This window comes from Hyla sarda, chromosome 9 (assembly GCF_029499605.1).
Source record: "Hyla sarda isolate aHylSar1 chromosome 9, aHylSar1.hap1, whole genome shotgun sequence".
Taxonomy (NCBI): domain Eukaryota; kingdom Metazoa; phylum Chordata; class Amphibia; order Anura; family Hylidae; genus Hyla; species Hyla sarda.
In genome coordinates, this window is record NC_079197.1 from 154,100,196 (window position 1) to 154,119,414 (window position 19,219).

At 46.1% G+C, this 19,219-nt stretch overlaps 1 protein-coding gene across 2 annotated transcripts in view; it reads right to left on the minus strand.

The window, feature by feature from the left end:
* The window catches only part of P2RY10 (P2Y receptor family member 10), a 59,869-nt gene that overhangs the window by 15,829 nt on the left and 24,821 nt on the right, over positions 1-19,219 (minus strand). The window contains exon 3 of one of the 2 annotated variants that reach the window (XR_008847674.1): positions 16,086-16,279. The exons of the other annotated variant lie outside the window; for it this stretch is intronic. The gene's annotated coding sequence lies outside the window, so the exon portion shown is untranslated. Of the gene's footprint in view, positions 1-16,085; positions 16,280-19,219 lie in introns of those variants that run through there. 2 annotated transcript variants of the gene reach the window in all.

The window sequence follows — 19,219 nt, forward strand, 5'->3', positions numbered from 1 at the left end:
TGAAATAAAATATAAAAAGAGAGACAAGTTTATACGTAATAAATTGGATTACGAAAATGGCAGAATATTCAAGTGGAGTGCTAAGAGAGTACAACGGCGTAAATTCCGCTATACTAAAAAGAAACATCAAGATTATGGCACAACGGACTCTGACTCAAGTCTATCTGATGAAGTAAGAGGCCCTCAAAATCCTCAAAGCCCAAAAGAAGTGGCCCCTTTAGAAGGAAGATCTGCCGGGCAGGGTGGAAGAAGAAACACCCGTGGCAATCTGGGGCAGAAAAGGAAGCAAGTTACTTGGAAGGACCAGCCATGAACAGTGAGGAGATCCATATGGACTCAGCAATTAATTTATCTGGTCAACCTATTCCTCCTGAATGCACCAATTTGCTGTCCAAAGGACTTAATTACTGTATACATGAAATTTTTGATGAAATAGAATTTTTAAATAGATGTATTTAAAGAATTACGCAAAGTTAATCTGAGGAAACATTTTTGTAAATCCCAACAAGTTTTGCCCAAACCAAAACTAGGAGAAATACCTATGAAGATAGGCCCTCTAGGTTTTAGAACCGTTACAGATTTTGATGAGAGTGTTGTGGAGGGAGCAAAATTATTGGTGGATCTCACTGAGGAGGGAGAAGGTGAAGTGCCAATTGATGACCCTAATCCGTCGTATTTCTCAGGGGGCAATAGTTCCACATTTTACCCCCCCATCCAACCGTGTGGAGCAATGGATAGATTCACCATGCTAGTATCACAGGAGGTCAGATCTATTAACTATCCTAAAGTAGGTGAAAACCTTACCAGTATGGAAAAACAGGCATTAAAATGGCTCAAAAATCAAAAGCATTTGATATACCGAAAGGCAGATAAAGGAGGTAATTTAGTTATACTCTCAGACCAACAATATAAAGAGGAGGAGACTCCTCTCTGATAAAAATGTGCATTCCCTTCTGAAAGAGGATCCCACACAGCGATATCAGAATGAACTACAATTGTTGTTACATAAATACGCTGACAGGGGTGTAATTTCAATACAAACTGCAGAGAAACTATAACCCAAATTTCCAAAAAAAGCCTTATTGGTATTATATCCCAAAGATACACACGTCACTGACCCGACCCCCTGGATGTCCTATTGTCTCTGGGATCGGGTCAGTGACAGAGGGACTTACCAAATATGTTGATTGGCTGTTACGTCCCATTCTACAAGACCTCCCAACATATTTAAAAGATACTGGTGAATTCCTCAAGACAATCGAAGGAATATCCTGGATTGAAAACTGTAGTCTTGCCTCTGTTGATGTGGAGTCCCTCTACACTCGGATCCCCCAAGACCTGGGGGTCAGGGTGGTGGAGGGACTCCTCATCGACAATGGCAAGGACCTGGATCTGGTTAACTTTACAGGTGATTCACTAAGATTTATCTTACAGCACAATGCCTTCAGATTTAACAACAAATGGTACCAGCAGATATATGGTACTGCAATGGGTACGCCCGTTGCATGTACCTTTGCAAATTTGTTTCTCACAGCGTTTGAGAAATTCCATATTTTTTCGGAAAAAAAATTCCTATTTGAAATTCACCAATGACATCTTAAGATTTATGGACGATATTTTTATCATGTGGAGTGGAGATCACCAGCAATTTGAGTCTTTTGTTTCATACCTAAACGACAATGAATTCAATATGTAATTTACTTCAATTTATGGAGGCACCAAATTGGACTTTCTTGACGTGCGGGTGGAGGTTAAAAATGGGGAAATTATAATATCAAATTATAGAAAACCTTCTAACACAAATGCACTCTTTCATTAGAAGAGTTATCACCCCCCCCCCCCCACCCCGCACGTCACGAGTGCAATACCCTATGGCCAATTTTTTAGGCTGAGAAGGATAAATAATACTGAGGAAAATTTCATTGAACAGGCCAATGATTTAATGATCAGATTAGAAGAGAGAGGGTACCCCAAAACCTCCATACTTACTGCTTTTGAAAGAGCAAAAAAGACATCAAGAAAGGATTTATTAAGGAAAAGAAGCAACCATCTTCACAAAAGAGATTTGTATTCTCTTTCAAGCACTCAGATATGGACTATAAGATCCAAAATGCCATTAGGAAGGTTTGGGGAGTTATAGAAGCAGATCCTGATTTAGCGGAGAAAAAAATGTCCAATTATTCTCTTACAGACGTAACAAAACTTTAGCCAGTGAATTAGTCTTTAATCAATTTAGAGAAAAAATAATAAGTAACTGGCTCAGTGAAACATCTTTAAAAGGCAACCTTCGTTGTGGACAATGTCCTTTTTGTGAATTCAATATGCAAGCGAAATATCTGAGAGTAGGCGGCATTGATTGTAGTGAAAAAAGTTTCATGACCTGCAAAAGCAAATTCGTGGTATATGTGATCCAATGCCCCTGCGGATATTTTTATATTGGCAAAACAATTCGTTGTTTATATGTTAGAATACGCAAACATTTTCGCTCGGTCAGCACAGGAATTGGATCACCAAGATTAATAGAGCATGTGAAAATTTATCATAACAGTGACCCTAAAGTATTAAGATTCTCTGGTTTAGAGTTGGTGCAAAGTCCATACAATGGAGGCGACAGACAAAAGAATTATTGCAGCAAGAGGTAAAATGGATTCTGCGGACAAACGCAGAAGGGCCATTAGGTCTCAATGAAAAAACTGATATGTCTGTTTTCTTGTAAACTCTATAATTATGTCTTTTTGTAAATTTTTGTTGCTCAAAAGTATGTGTGATTTTTAGCTGCAGCATGTTTTGCCCAAAGTTTACCTGGCAGTTACCGTCCTTGCTACAGTATAAATAACATGTGGGTTTAAATTACCCTTATATCTATCCCTGCAAATGCTTAAAACTTACCCAATTCACCCACGTAGAACTGAAGTTCTGAAGCGGAAACATTGCCGTAACATGACCGGAGGGATAGCGTTCTGTTTGCCTTAACTTCTGATCACATGGATTGCACCTTAGTGGCGCCAACATTGCCCACTCGTCGGAAGGAGTTACGATCTGTGGGTTGGGCTGAGCCCATGTGGGTCGGCTCGTGTGACGTGGAGGAGAGGCGAAACAGGAGCGTCATGACCTCCGATGAATGGATGGAGCTCCGATTGAAGCGGTGGTTCAAGGAGATTGAAAATTATAATACCGGAATACAGGTGAGTGAAGGGGGGGAGGACCGCATATAGGACGGAAGCTGCAGGTAAATCTGAGAGCCAGAAGATGTGAGACTAGAGTGAAACACGTGTCGCTCTTATACGCACCTTCACCCTGCACCCGCGACCCTGTATTGTTCAGAGATGGAGGAATAAAGCATGCTAAGAAGTTATGGTGAATGCAGCCTTGTTTCTCCTTTCTACTGAACACATTGTCTTGGTATTAGCCAGACAAGTATGGGAAAGAAAGTTACTGTGTGTGTACTACTGGCAAACAGATCAGCTCTAATCCCACCCCCTGAAATGGAGAGAATGAGAAATAGCTGTGTACCATGGAGGGGTTTGTGCTCAGGGGGTCAAAAATAGCAGTGAAAGCACTAAAATCACCTTGTCATCACTCTACTTCATTTAACAAAACCAGGCAGAGTTATACAATTCTTTAGAAACAACAAGTACGCTTTAAGATACATGTTTGATGATCCACATCATACATGTAGAAGATTTCTGCTGCAGCATATTGCTCTAAACAGGAAGCACCTGTTATATGCTCTACAAATAGTGTAACCTAATGTTCTTCTGAAAATCAGTCATGAATATTCCGGTTATTGTAGTTAAAGAATGTTAAGATGTAAAGGGGTATTTCCATCATGCGACATTTAGGGCATATCCATGGGACCCTGACTCTTGACATTGGTGCAGGTCCCATATGTATGGTCCCATACTCAGACATTTATTATGAGATATCCCATGGATACACTGTAAATGTCTAAGATGGAATGACCTTGTAACACATGAAATGTATGATCATCTAATGCATATTCTAAGTAAGTGAATGCAAATCTTCAGCTGTTTGTGGAGAGAAACTATTTCACTTAATCAGACCAGATGCTATTTGTGTCAGGTTGTCTATTATGTACAGTGAGGAAACAAAGTATTTAGTCAGCCACCAATTGTGCAAGTTCTCCTACTTAAAAAGATGAGAGAGGCGCCTGTAATTGTCATTATAGATATACCTCAACTATGAGAGACAGAATAGGGGGAAAGAATACAGGAAATCACATTGTAGGATTTCTAATTAATTAAATGGTAAATTCCTCAGTAAAATAAATATTTGGTCACCTACAAACAAGCAAGATTTCTGGCTCTCGCAGACCTGTAACTTCTTCTTTAGGAGTCTCCTCTGTCCTCCACTCGTTACCTGTATGAATGGCACCTGTTTGGAATTGTTATCAGTATAAAAGACACCTGTCCACAACCTCAAACAATCACACTCCAAACTCCACTATGGTCAAGACCAAAGAGCTGTCGAAGGACACCAGAAACAAAAAAGTAGACCAGCACCAGCTGGGAAGACTGAATCTGCAATAGGCAAGCAGCTTGTTGTGAAGAAATCAACTGTGGGAGCAATTATTAGAAAAGGGAAGACATACAAGACCACTGATAATATCCCTCGATCTCGGGCTCCACGCAAGATCTCACCCCGTTGTGTCAAAATGATCACAAGAACGGTGAGCAAAAATGCCAGAACCACACGGAGGGACCTAGTGAATAACCTAGAGAGAGCTGGGACCAAAGTAACACAGGCTACCATCAGTAACACACTACACCGCCAGGGACTCATGCAGTGCCAGATGTGTCCCCCTGCTTAAGCCAGTACATGTTCCGGCCCATCTGAATAAATAAAATATAATAAAACATGGTAGGTGTAATGCAATAATAGATCACATTTTACAGAAATTGATTTTCTGTAAAGGGGTATTGGAAGCAAGGGCACAGGTAAACAGTTTAAAACAGTTTTATTAAATTGTATCAAAACGTGTGGTAAGGTATAAAAGGGATGTGCAAAATCAACACTAGTTTGGAATGCTCAACACTTTAGGGGAACGAGAATTTAAGAGAATTTAAGAAGGGTATAGATAGTGGATTTTGGAAATCTTATGGTATTAGATATATTTCCCTTTCAAAAATGAATGGAGGTGTTTAATATGAAACAAAATGGGTTGTTTTGGTATCAACAATTATGTCAGGTGGAGAAAAGCATGGTTAAAAGAGGTGTGTTTATAATAGTGTCTCACAGGTTAATTCATTTTATAGTGTCGCCTACAGAGGGGAGAAAAGCACAAAAAATTGTATATAAAAAACTTAATTGTATTTCTTTAAGATTTCAGGATAGAATTAAAGATAAATGGGGTAATTTAGTGGGGGTACTAGAAAAAGGGTAAGTGGGATAGGATTTTAAAAAATACGAGGGTATTGTCACAAAAAAAATTGCAGTTAATTCAACTGAAAATGATATATCGTTTGTATTACTCACCTATCAGTGTTTCCCAACCCAGTCCTCAAGGCACATCAACAGTCCAGGATTTTAATTTTTCCCTGTTCTATTCCAATGGAGTAACTGAAAAAAGCCGGAGTGTTGGTGTGCCTTGAGGACTGGGTTGGGAAACACTGACCTATCTTGTTATGGAAATGTAATTGCAGGACGGACTCACTATTTCACAAGAGTTAAATGAGCTATGCAGATTTTAAACTAATAAAGATAAAGATAAATAAATAACTAAAGTCACCTTATGTTGGATAACCCCTTTAATGTTACTCACAATGTCGGTGTAATGACCCAAAGACATTAGCAAGATGTTTGGCTGAACTATTTTAGTCAAGTATCAAGAACACCACATGCACCTTAACCCCAGACCAGTGAAGCAGAAATTAAATTTATCCTGGGCAAGGAACACTCTTTTAATATGCACCCAATATCTGATCCTCCCACACCCATTTTACATTAACTCAAGATCATGCCCAACCTTGGGACTCCCTCTTCTCCTTTTTATTCCTTCTCCTCCTCCAGGCTTTAAAGGGGATAAGATATCTCATTGCAGGGGGTCCGGCCGCTGGGACCCCCCCCCCCCCCCCCCACGATCTCTGGGCCGTCAGCGGCAGCGTTCTGAACATGGAAGCCTGGGGCTTCCATGTTAGTTATGTCACACCATGCCTCCTCCATTCATGTAGGGGATAAGATGTTTAGGGTGAGAGTACCACTTTAAGCAGTAGATCTTGTGGGGACATTTGCTGCAGGCTCTTCATCTTTCCCACAGTATAAACCACAAGTGGAATGTGGTTGAGATGCCAAATTTGTGATGCCAGGGCAATGTTAACCTACACGTTCCGAGGTTGAGATAGTTCTCCTAGGCCAGGCAAGACGACAATGATGACCATAATGCAAGGTTACGGAAAACTATCTTTAGTGAGATAGATTTGTTACAGCCTGCACAGTAGTACAGCCTTGCTGGGACTTGTAGTTGCTGAAACTGCAGACTTGAGATTAATGACAGCCCATGCTGAATGAGAGACTTTAGACTGATTGACAATCATTTTTCCCCTACTGCCAGGCTTGAACTTTACCTGAGCGATGGGGTTTTCCTGAGATTTGCGTAGCTGCAGGTTTTTGGATTTCTTCTCCTTAGGCCTCCTCAGATGTCTCCACATACTGTTATTCCACACTGTAACTCAGCTCACAACTGAACGCGAGCTGGACTTAGACTCCTCTCTCCTAACAACAACTCCTGACTAGACTCAGACTCAGACTGAGCAGCTCTCCCCCCCTACACTACAAGGCCAATGTTGGGGGGGGCTCCCATTGGGGCGTCAGAGTCACCTGGGTCACTCTGCAGCTTTCTCTTAAAAAAAAAACTGTAACTATTTATAACTTCAGGATCACACTTCAGTATAATGGAATACACCATGGAGCAACGGGCGCAAATCAAGCTTTAGCCCATAGAACGAGATCCAGTATTGGGACACCACATGAGTCTGACATTTCTCATTACAAGCAGGCCCGGACTGGCCTACCGGGATACTGGGAATTATCCCGGTGGGCCGCTGGGCCTGGGGCCACTTTGGGGCCAGATTAACGTAGGGCCCGGTGGCTCTCTAATTAGGCGATATAGGCAGCCGCCTGAGGCCTCGTGCTAAAGGGGGCCTCGCGGCCACCTAAATCGTGTAATTAGAGCAGTGATTTTGGTGAGATTTATTTTGGTGTCCCCTGCGTCCACTGCGTCCAAACCCCACCATCCCCCTCCCCCTTGCGGCGCAGTCGGCCGAAAATGGTGCCCCACGTCGGAGCGAGCTGCATTTGCGCAGGCCAGCTTTCTTAAGGTACCGTACATTTTCCACCCCTCCGTTATCCCTTCTCAACCCTGTCTAAACCGCCCAACTGTCACCCAGGTCCACCCTCTGCCCCCCTGTCACACATGTCCACCCCCCTGTCATCCATGTCCGCCTTGCCTACCTCCCTGTCCATCCCTGTCACCCATGTCCTACCCCCCTGTCACCCATGTCTACCCCCCCACCCCCCCTGTCACCCACCTAAGTCTGTCCAGGCATGCTGGGAGTTATAGTTTTGCAACAGCTGGAGGCACCCTGGTTGGGAAACACTGATCCAGTCCATACTCATCCCACACCATGGCCAGTTAGGATGTCAGGTGTGTACACTGTCTGTAATAATGTTATAAAACATGTTCACCCTCCTGTCACCCATGTTCACCCCGCTGTCACCCATGTTCACCCCCTGTCACCCATATCCACCCCCCTGTCACCCATTTCCACCCCCCCTGTCACCCATGTCCACCCCCCTGTCACCCATGTCCACCCCCCTGTCACCCATGTCCTCCCCCCTGTCACCCATGTCCACCCCCCTGTCACCCATTTCCACCCCCCTGTCACCCATGTCCTCCCCCCCTGTCACCCATGTCCACCCTCGTATCATCCATGTACACCTTGTCCACTCCCCTGTCCATCCCTGTCACCCATGTTTACCACGTCTACCCTGTCACCCATGTCCACCCTCCTGTTCACCCATCTGTCCCTTTGTTACCCCAGTCCACCCCTCTCTGTCACTCCTGTCCCTCTTTTACCCCCTTGTCCAACCCTCTGACCCCCTTGTCTCCCATGTCCACCCTCCTGTCATCCCATGTCCACCCCCCATCCAACCCTCTGTCACCCCTGTCCATCCCTGTCACCCATGTACATCCTCCATTGTCCACCCCCCTGACCACATCCTTGTCACCCATGTCCACCCCCTATTGAACCCTCTGTCACTCCTGTCAACCCCTCTGTCACCCCCTATGCCCCCGTCACCCATGTACACCCCTCTGTCACCCATGTACACTCCTCTACACCCATCTGTCACCCTTGTACACTCTTCTACACCCCCTCTGCCACCCATGTACACTCCTCTACACCCCTCCGTCACCCATGTACACTCCTCTACAACCCTCTGTACACTCCTCTACACCCCTCTGTCACCCATGTACACTCCTCTACACCCCTCTGTCACCCATTTACACTCCTCTACACCACTGTCACCCATGTACACTTCTCTACAACCCTCTGTACACTCCTCTACACCCCTCTGTCACCCATGTACACTCCTCTACACCCCTCTGTCACCCATTTACACTCCTCTACACCACTGTCACCCATGTACACTCCTCTACACCCCTCTGTACACTCCTCTACACCCCTCTGTCACCCATGTACACTCCTCTACACCCCTCTGTCACCCATTTACACTCCTCTACACCACTGTCACCCATGTACACTCCTCTACACCCCTCTGTCACCCATGTACATTCCTCTACACCCATCTGCCACCCATGTACACTCTTCTATACCCCTCTATCACCCATGTACACTCCTCTACACCCCTCTGTCACCCATGTACACTCCTCTATACCTCTCTGTCACCCATGTACACTCCTCTACACCCCCTGTGCCACCCATGTCCACTCCTCTACACCCCCTCTGTCACCCACGTACACTCCTCTACACCCCCTCTGTCACCCATGTACACTCCTCTACACCCCTCTGTCACCCATGTACACTCCTCTACATCCCTCTGTCACCCATGTACACTCCTCTACACCCCCTCTGTCACCCATGTACACTCCTCTACACCCCTCTGTCACCCATGTACACTCCTCTACACCCCTCTGCCACCCATGTACACTCCTCTACACCCCTCTGTCACCCATGTACACTCCTCTACACCCCTCTGTCACCCATGTACACTCCTCTACACCCCCTTGCCACCCATGTACACTCCTCTACACCCCTCTGTCACCCATCTGTCACTCATGTACACTCCTCTACACCCCTCTGTCACTCATGTACACTCCTCTACACCCCCTTGCCACCCATGTACACTCCTCTACACCCCTCTGTCACCCATCTGTCACCCATGTACACTCCTCCACACCCCTCTGTTACCTATGCACACTCCTCTACACCCCACTTTAATCCATGTACACTTCTCTACACCCTCTGTCACCCATGTACACTCCTCTACACCCCTCTGTCACCCATGTACACTCCTCTACACCCATGTACACTCCTCTACACCCCTCTACACCCATGTACACTCCTCTACACCCTTCTGTCACCCATGTACACTCCTCTACACCCCTCTGTCACCCATGTACACTCCTCTACACCCCCTCTGTCACCCATGTACACTCCTCTACACCCCTCTGTCACCTATGTACACTCCTCTACACCACTCTGTCACCCATATACACTCCTCTACACCCCTCTGTACACTCCTCTATACCCCTCTGTCACCCATATACACTCCTCTACACCCCTCTGTACACTCCTCTACACCCCTCTGTACACTCCTCTATACCCCTCTGTCACCCATATACACTCCTCTACACCCCTCTGTACACTCCTCTACAACCCTCTGTACACTCCTCTATACCCCTCTGTCACCCATATACACTCCTCTACACCCCTCTGTACACTCCTCTACACCCCTCTGTCACCTATGTACACTCCTCTACACCCCTCTGTTACCTATGTACACTCCTCTTCACCCCTCTTTCATCCATGTACACTCCTTTATACCCCTCTGTCATCCATGTAAACTCCTCTACACCTCTCTGTACACTCCTCTACACCCCTCTGTCACCCATGTAAACTCCTCTACACCTCTCTGTACACTCCGCTACACTCCTCTGTACACTCCTCTACACCCCTCTTTCATCCATGTACACTTCTCTACACCCTCGGTCACCCATGTACACTTCTCTATACCCCTCTGTCACCCATGTACACTCCTCTACACCCCTCTGTCACCCATTTACACTCCTCTACACCCCTCTGTCCACTCCTCCATACCCCTCTGTCACCCATATACACTCCTCTACACCCCTCTGTACACTCCTCTACACCCCTCTGTCACCCATGTACACTCCTCTACACCCCCTCTGCCACCCATGTACACTCCTTTACACCCCCTCTGTCACCCATGTACACTCCTCTACACCCCTCTGTCACCCATGTACACTCCTCTACACCCCCTCTGTCACCCATGTACACTCCACTACACCCCCTCTGTCACCCATGTGCACTCCTCTACACCCCCTCTGTCACCCATGTACACTCCTCTACACCCCCTCTGTCACCCATGTACACTCCTCTACACCCCCTCTGCCACCCATGTACACTCCTCTACACCCCCTCTGTCAAACATGTACACTCCTCTACACCCCTCTGTCACCCATGTACACTCTTCTACACCCCCTCTGTCACCCAGGTACACTCCTCTACACCCCTCTGTCACCCATGTACATTCCTCTACACCCCTCTGTCACCCATGTACACTCCTCTACACCCCTCTGCCACCCATGTACACTCCTCTGTCACCTATGTACACTCCTCTACACCCCTCTGTACACTCCTCTACACCCCTCTGTCACCTATGTACACTCCTCTACACCCCTCTGTATACTCCTCTACACCCCTTTTTCATCCATGTACACTCCTCTACACCCCTCTGTCACCCATGTACACTCCTCTACACCCCTCTTTCATCCATGTACACTCCTCTACATCCCTCTGTACACTCCTCTACACCCCTCTGTACACTCCTCTACACCCCTCTGTTACCCATGCACACTCCTCTACACCCCTCAGTTACCCATGTACACTCCTTTACACCCCTCTGTACACTCCTCTACACCCCTCTGTCACCTATGTACACTCCTCTACACCCCTCTGTACACTCCTCTACACCCCTCTGTCACCTATGTACACTCCTCTACACCCCTCTGTATACTCCTCTACACCCCTTTTTCATCCATGTACACTCCTCTACACCCCTCTGTCACCCATGTACACTCCTCTACACTCCTCTTTCATCCATGTACACTCTTCTACATCCCTCTGTACACTCCTCTACACCCCTCTGTACACTACTCTACACCCCTCTGTTACCCATGCACACTCCTCTACACCCCTCAGTTACCCATGTACACTCCTCTACACCCCTCTGTACACCCCTCTACACCCCTCTGTCACCCATGTACACTCCTCTACACCCCTCTGTCACCCATGTACACTCCTCTACACCCCTCTGTCACCCATGTACACTTCTCTATACCCCTCTGTCACCCATGTACACCCCTCTTCACCCCTCTGTTACCCATGTGCAATCTTCTACACCCCTCTGTCACCCATGTACACTCCTCTACACCCCTCTGTACACCCCTCCACACCCCTCTGTTACCCATGTACACTCTTCTACACCCCTCTGTCACTCATGGGAAAAAAAAGTGCGGAGCCTAATAGGTTTGTTTTGCAGGTTTAACAGTGAAGAATTGTGAGTGGAAGAAATCATGATGATGGCCCAGACCAGATGGAGAAGAGAAGGCAACGAAGCAAATTAGAGAAGACGTCATTGGTGAGTTGCTGTATAAAGCAGCACTTTAAACTACATACCCACTGATAAATAGATATAGTGCATTGAAGTTTTTTTTCCCTTTTTACCATTTTATCCTCTATTTTTGCTCATCAACCTCGGTAGGGGAGCCCCACAGAAAAAAAACATTTTTAATTTTTTTAACTTTTTTTTAACTTTTTTTTTTCCTTCTTTTTTTATTGCGCTTGGGGGGGGGGGGCTCAGATTTATTTTTGCCTAAGGCCTCAAAAAGTCTAGAGCCGCCTCTGTGTAGGGGCTCCAGGCCCCTACATGAAAATAGGTCCGCATAGGCCGCATAGGCCATAGAGGCCGCCTGGCGCAGACGATAAAGAGGGCTGGCCCTGCACTGTCCCAGGCCGGCCCTGCTTCTTACTTACGGCCCTGGGTGGTCGGCTGCCTGGGAGAGGCGCTTTGAACTCCGGTGTGGTGCGTTGCTGCGCTTAGACGTGAGGTCACGTCACCGTGGGGGTGACGTGAGCTCACGTCTAAACGCAGCAGCGCAATGTCAGAGTTCACTGTACCACCGATCAGTGCGCCTGCCGTCCTGGCTGCTTTCTCTCTCGTACAAAGCCCCTCTTGTCCTCAGGTACAGAATCCCGCTTGTCCTCAGGTACTGATCCCCGCTTGTTCTCAGGTACAGAGCCCCTCTTGTCCTCAGTGTAAAGAGCCCCGCTTGTCCTCAGTGTACAGAGCCCTGCATGTCCTCAGTGTACAGAGCCCTGCTTGTCCTCAGGTACAGAGCCCTGCTTGTCCTCGGTGTACAGAGCCCTGCTTGTCCTCGGTGTACAGAGCCCTGCTTGTCCTCAGTGTACAGAGCCCTGCTTGTCCTAAGTGTACAGAGCCCTGCTTGTCCTCAGTGTACAGAGCCCTGCTTGTCCTAAGTGTACAGAGCCCTGCTTGTCCTCAGTGTACAGAGCCCTGCTTGTCCTCAGTGTACAGAGATCCGCTTGTCCTCAGTGTACAGAGCCCCGCTTGTCCTCAGGTACAGAGCCCTGTTTGTCCTCAGTTACAGAGCCCTTCTTGTCCTCAGTGTACAGAACCCTGCTTGTCCTCAGGTACAGAGCCCTGCATGTCCTCACTGCACAGAGCCCTTCATGTCCTCACTGCACAGAGCCCTGCATGTCCTTGGTGTACAGAGCCCCACTTGTCCTCCCTGTACAGAGCCCCGCTTGTCCTCAGCGTACAAAGCCCCGCTTGTCCTCAGCGTAATGATCCCTGCTTGTCCTCAGTGTGCAGAGCCCTGCTTGTCCTCCGTGACTGCACCTAATGTGGGGAACTATACTGCACCTAATGTGGGGGAACTATACTGCACCTAATGTGGGGAAACTATACTGCACCTAATGTGGGGAATCTATACTGCACCTAATGTGGGGGAACTATACTGCACCTCATGTGGGGGGAACTGTACTGCACCTAATGTGGGGGGAACTGTACTGCACCTAATGTGGGGGGAACTGTACTGCATCTAATGTGGGGGGGGGGAACTGTACTGCATCTAATGTGGGGGGGGGGCTGTACTGCACCTAATGTGGGGGAACTGTACTGCACCTAATGTGGGGGGAACTGTACTGCACCTAATGTGGGGGGAACTGTACTGCACCTAATGTGGGGGGAACTGTACTGCACCTAATGTGGGGGGAACTATGCTGCAAACCTAATGCGGGGGGAACTATACTGCCAACCTAATGTGGGGGGAACTATACTGCCAACCTAATGTGGGGGGAACTATACTGCACCTAATGTGGGGAAACTAATATGCTTTAAAATGCATGATTTTACCTTTTATGAACAAGAAAATGACGATGCTGGTATAATGACGTAACACTATGGGGCTGGTATGTCATTTTTGCAGGGCTGGTTTTCACACCCAGTCCAGCCCTGATTACTAGTAGTGGATCCCAAAAGACCTGCCTCTTGGGACTCAGGCAGAAGAGTGCAGATAGCACAAGAAGCATTTTGTCAGGAGCGCATTCACTGGCATCCCCCCACCAACTACCCTTCCATGTACTGTGAGCGCCCAAGAGTTTTTGGAGCTCCTGCGATCTATACAGAATAAGAATGTCAGAACTAAACCTAGTCACTTTGTACCTGACATTTTATGTAAAGTAACTCTCTGGCGGGTGATGATTTGCCTTGCACTGTTGCCATAGTGATATTTAATTTCATTGGTTTATGTAACAGGCCTTAAAAGACCACAACTTCCTCCCTGGCTAAAAACTTTTTTGTTTTAGCTTCCGTCATAATAAATACCATAAATAAGAGTTGTGTTAATGCGAACAGGAAGCATTTCGGGTGTTGGTTAGTAAAAAGCCACCAAGTGAATAAGAATAAACTGTCCTTGTACATCTTTTATATATTTTGTTGTACATTTAAAATAAAGTTAAAATATATGCTGTAAAAGTTCCTGCGGAAAACACCATGGTATTCAGATAGCCCTTTGAAAAACGATGGGGGAGAATTACTAAGCTGTGCAATTTGGGGTATTTTTCATATAGTTGCTGCTGTTTTATTTGTAAAAATATACACCACCCAAACCAAGGGGACAGGAATCTGTGTAGAAAAAAGGAAAAAGACCGAAGGACGGCGCCTCGTGTATTAGGCTGGGTTCCCATTACGTTTCCCCCCATACGGGAGCACATACGGCAGGGGGGGAGCTGAAACCTCGCGCTCCCGTATGCCTTTCTATGCTCTCCCGTATGTAATTCATTTCAATGAGCCGGCCGGAGTGAAATGTTAGGTCCAGTCGACTCATTTTTGCGCCGTATGCTCTTTTACAACAGGACCTAAAACCATGGTTGACCGAACGTTTCACTCTGGCTGGCTCATTGAAATTAATTACATATGGGAGCGCATAGAAAGGCATACAGGAGCGCGAGGTTTCAGCTCCCTCCTGCCGAATGCGCTTCCGTATGGGGGAAAACTTAACGGGAACCCAGCCTTACCCAGGGGTAAGAGAGTGGTGAGTGGGGGGGCAACCCCGTGGAGCTTATAGATGGCTGCTCACCTTGTAATATTATCAAATGCGCATGTAACCCACAACCAAAGTTTGGGTGCTAGGGGTACGAGCCGCTGCTGAGCCAAAGGGAAGCAGGAGCGCCAACTTCAAGGGTTTTTTCCTGCCTTACTTCTACTAAGGGGGCAGGAAGGGGGCATGGATTCATATAAAGGGGCGCGTTCTCTACACATTCAAATTTCATGCTCAATTTTTAGTAAATCTAGCGCAGTGAAAATGGGCGGAGCTTTATAAATGCGACGTATGATTCAGTAAATTTCCTCCAAAATGCATAGCAAGGTTCTGTAATACGATCTACAGTGGGTGAAATAAGTATTGAACACGTCACCAATTTTCTCACTAAATATATTTCTAAAGGTGACATTGATGTGAAATTTTCACCAGATGTTGGTAACAATTCAAGTAATACATACAAATAAACCAAAACAAATAAGCTAAAAAATAAGCTATGTGTAATAATGTAAAAGGAGACAGGGAAAGAGTATTGAACACATGAAGTAAGGGATGTTAAAAAAAAAAAAGTTTTACTTTAAGTAGTACAATAATAGAAAAACCAAATAAATTGGATATAATTTTAATCACATTGACCTCCTGAAAAAAAAAGTACATGTCATTTTTACCATAGCACGGAGTAAAACCCGAACCCCCAAGATTTGCAGAATTGCCATTTTCTTATCAATTCCTCCTCCACAAATAATATTTTTTTTAGTTGTGCTGCACATTTTATGGTAAAATAAAAGGTTTCAGTACAATGAATATTGACTGCGTCCTCAAGGCCAAAATGGGCTGTGTCCTTAAAGGGGTACTCTGGTGGAAAACATTTTTTTTTAAATCAACTGGTGTCAGAAAGTTAAACAGATTTGTAAATTATTTCTATTAAAAAATTCTTTACCCTTACAGTACTTATTAGCAGCTGTCTGCCACAGACTTTTTTTGTCTTGTCCACAATGCTATCTGCTGACACCTGATGCCCGTATCAGGAACTGTCCAGAGCAGGAGTAAATCCCCATAGCAAACATGGCCCACACCCACAGATTGCCAAACTTGATGTCTCAGATCAGCTCCCAGAATGGGTGAGCCCCCAAATCAAAACGTTCCCCCCCCCCCCACATGGAGAACTAGGATCTCTAGCGCCCTGTCCATCCGTACAAATTTATTAAAATCCGACAGCACCCTATTCCACACCATCCCTCTCAAACCAAACCATCTCAGCACAGCCACCTCACGAGAAAAACCTGTCTGTCTTCCATTTGGGCAAACTGAAGCCCGTAAAGCCCCTCCAATGAACATATGAATGCCCCATAATCCAGACCAGGCAAGGAGGATCTGAAAGACAAAAAGAAAAGGAAAACATGGCAGAATAAATACAACAATAATATAACAACCACTCTACGCTCTAAGTGTCCAACCTAACATAAGTTCTGAAAGGAATAGACTTCCACCGCCCAATATGTCTAATCATATAATCACCTAACCCCCAACGTACTGCCTGCGTTGCTGCCCCAATCCTAAAAGAATGCCAACTGAAACACCCCCTATCTGCACCCTCGGCCTCCAAACATGTCCGAAAATTCACCAGAAACTGAAATCTAGACAAGATGTCCAGATGTCTCAACAGCAGACCATCCCCTGGCAAGCAACGTAACCTGTAAACCCTGAGACACAAAACCGCCGTCGAAATGGCAGGACCCACAACTCCTCTGGGCATGGAACTTCCACAGCGTCCGCCTGAGGCACCAGCGACTGGAACCGTGACCATTGTGAACGGGAGAGGGTGTCAGCAATCTCATTTTTCACCCCCGGAACATGTACTGCCAGTACCCACATATTCAAGGACAAACATAACAAAACCAGATGCTGCAACAAACGCACCACAGGAGGAAAAGAAGCTGACAAGTTCAGGATCGCCATCACCACCCTCATATTATCACAATTACATTTTTTTTTATTCCTGAATCTGTCTCCCCAGACGGACATGGCCACCACAATGGGACACAATTCGAGAAGCACCAGATTTTTTAGCACCCCTTCCTCACCTCACAACTCCACCCAGGGCCCCGCACACCAGCTACCCGGACAATAGGCCCCAAATATCCCCACCACCGCTTCCAGGACCGCTTTAAATCAACTGGTGCCAGAAAGTTAAACAGATTTGTAAATTACTTCTATTAAAAAACCTTAACCCTTCCAGTACCTATCAGCTGCTGTATGCTCCACAGGAAGTTATTTTGTTTTTAAATTTATTTTCTCTCTGACCACAGTGCTCTCTGCTGACACCTTTGTCCATGTCAGGAACTGTCCAAAGTAGGATTTGTTTTCTATGGGGCTCTGCTCCTACTCTAGACAGTTTCTTACATGGAAAGAGGTGTCAACAGAGAGCACTGTGGTCAGACAGAAAATACATTTAAAAACAAAAGAACTTCCTGTGGCGCAAGCAGCAGCTGATACCCCTTTAAAGTAGTGGTTAGTTTGGAAATTCATTAATTATAGGGTTTAAACACTTCTGCCACCTGACAACTACAACCCTCATCATCCACCATTTACTATATTACAACTCTACTTCATGAATCACAAACCTGACAACCTAAGTATCCATTACGTTGTTTTCTCACCACCACTAGCCACAGGTAGGTTCCCCCCAAGTTTTTCAATTTGTCCACCCAGTATGTAGACTCCCAATAAGTAGTTAGGTTCCACAAGTAGGTAGGTAGCTTTCCCTAGTAGATAGGCATACCTCTTTAGCTGGCAAATTCACACAGATAGCCAGGTAGGTGCTGTAGGTTCCTCCAAGTATATTATTATGTCTAAACACCCACACAAAAAGAACCAGTTAGGTGAAAATAGCAATTTTATTAGACATATATGCAAAATGGACATACATACAAAATATCATGAAGGAAATCAAATACAGGCACTTAAATGACAATTACAGAAAAGGGGAAAAGGTATGGGAGGCGCAGAAGCATGGAATACAGGGAATAATGCACAATATATAAGGCGACACCATTACTGATGCCAACCGACCAGCCCCAACCCCAACGTACGTTTCACTTTGTGCTTCGACGCCCCCTGACGAAGCACAAAGCAAAACGTACGTTGGGGTTGGAGCTGTAAGCATGCATGATGCATGGCAGAATGTCTTTATGTTGTTTGCATTTTCTGTGATTTTTTTAATACTGTTTTTTATTCTTATGACTCCGTTTCTCTTGTACTCATCTGTGGTCATACCACCTTTTCCTTGTTTCTTTACACCAGTAATGGTGTCGCCTTACATATTGTGCATTATTCCCTGTATTCCATGCTTTTGCGTCTCCCATACCTTCTCCCCTTTTCTGTAATTGTCATTTCAGTGCCTGTATTTTATTTGCTTTATGATATTTTATATGTATGTCCATTTTGTATATATGTCTAATAAAATTGCTATTTTTACATAACTGGTTCTTTTTGTGTGGGTGTTTATCTCCTGAGTGAACCACTTGTGGCCTCTTTCTGTTTGGCCAGTTTGATGGTTGGTGAGATAATGTTGCTATGTCTACCTAGTAGGTTGATCACCATAAGGCTGGGTTCACACCCCGTTTTGTACTTACGGTTCCCGTATACGGCTGGGAGGAGGGGGGGGGGCTTAATCGCGGCGCCGGCACTCAGCCATATAGGGGAACCGTATTTAATGTATGTCTATGAGCCGACCGGAGTGAACCGCAGCCTCCGGTCGGCTGCGTTTTTGCCCGTATGCGGTTTCCCGACCGTAGGCAAAAAAGCGGTCGACCACGTTTTTGCCTGCGGTCGGGAAACCGTATACAGCCGAAAACACAGCCGACCGGAGGCTGCGGTTCACTCCAGTCGCTCATAGACATGCATTAAATACGGTTCCCCTATACGGCTGAGCGTGGGCACCGCGATTAAGCCCCCTCCTGCCAGCCGTATACGGGAACCGTAAGTACAAAACGTGGTGTGAACCCAGCCTAAGGCAGATTCCACCAAGTAGGTAGAGTCCCCCTGCTCTGCACACACTGGTTCTTATCTCTATCAGCCACTCAGCAGTCACTGGAGGAGCCGGATGGCTGACAGATAAGAAGCTGTGTGAACAGAGAGCATGGATTCTTATCTATTTATCTACACAGTGACCAGATCTCAGGAGACAACTCTGTATAGACTGGCAGGCTGGTTGAGCTAGCAGGGCACTGTCTTGTTCTCTGCACATATTTGGCCAGCAGAAGACATTTGGCCATAGAAGCAGGGCCGGTACATGGATTTTTGTCTCTACAG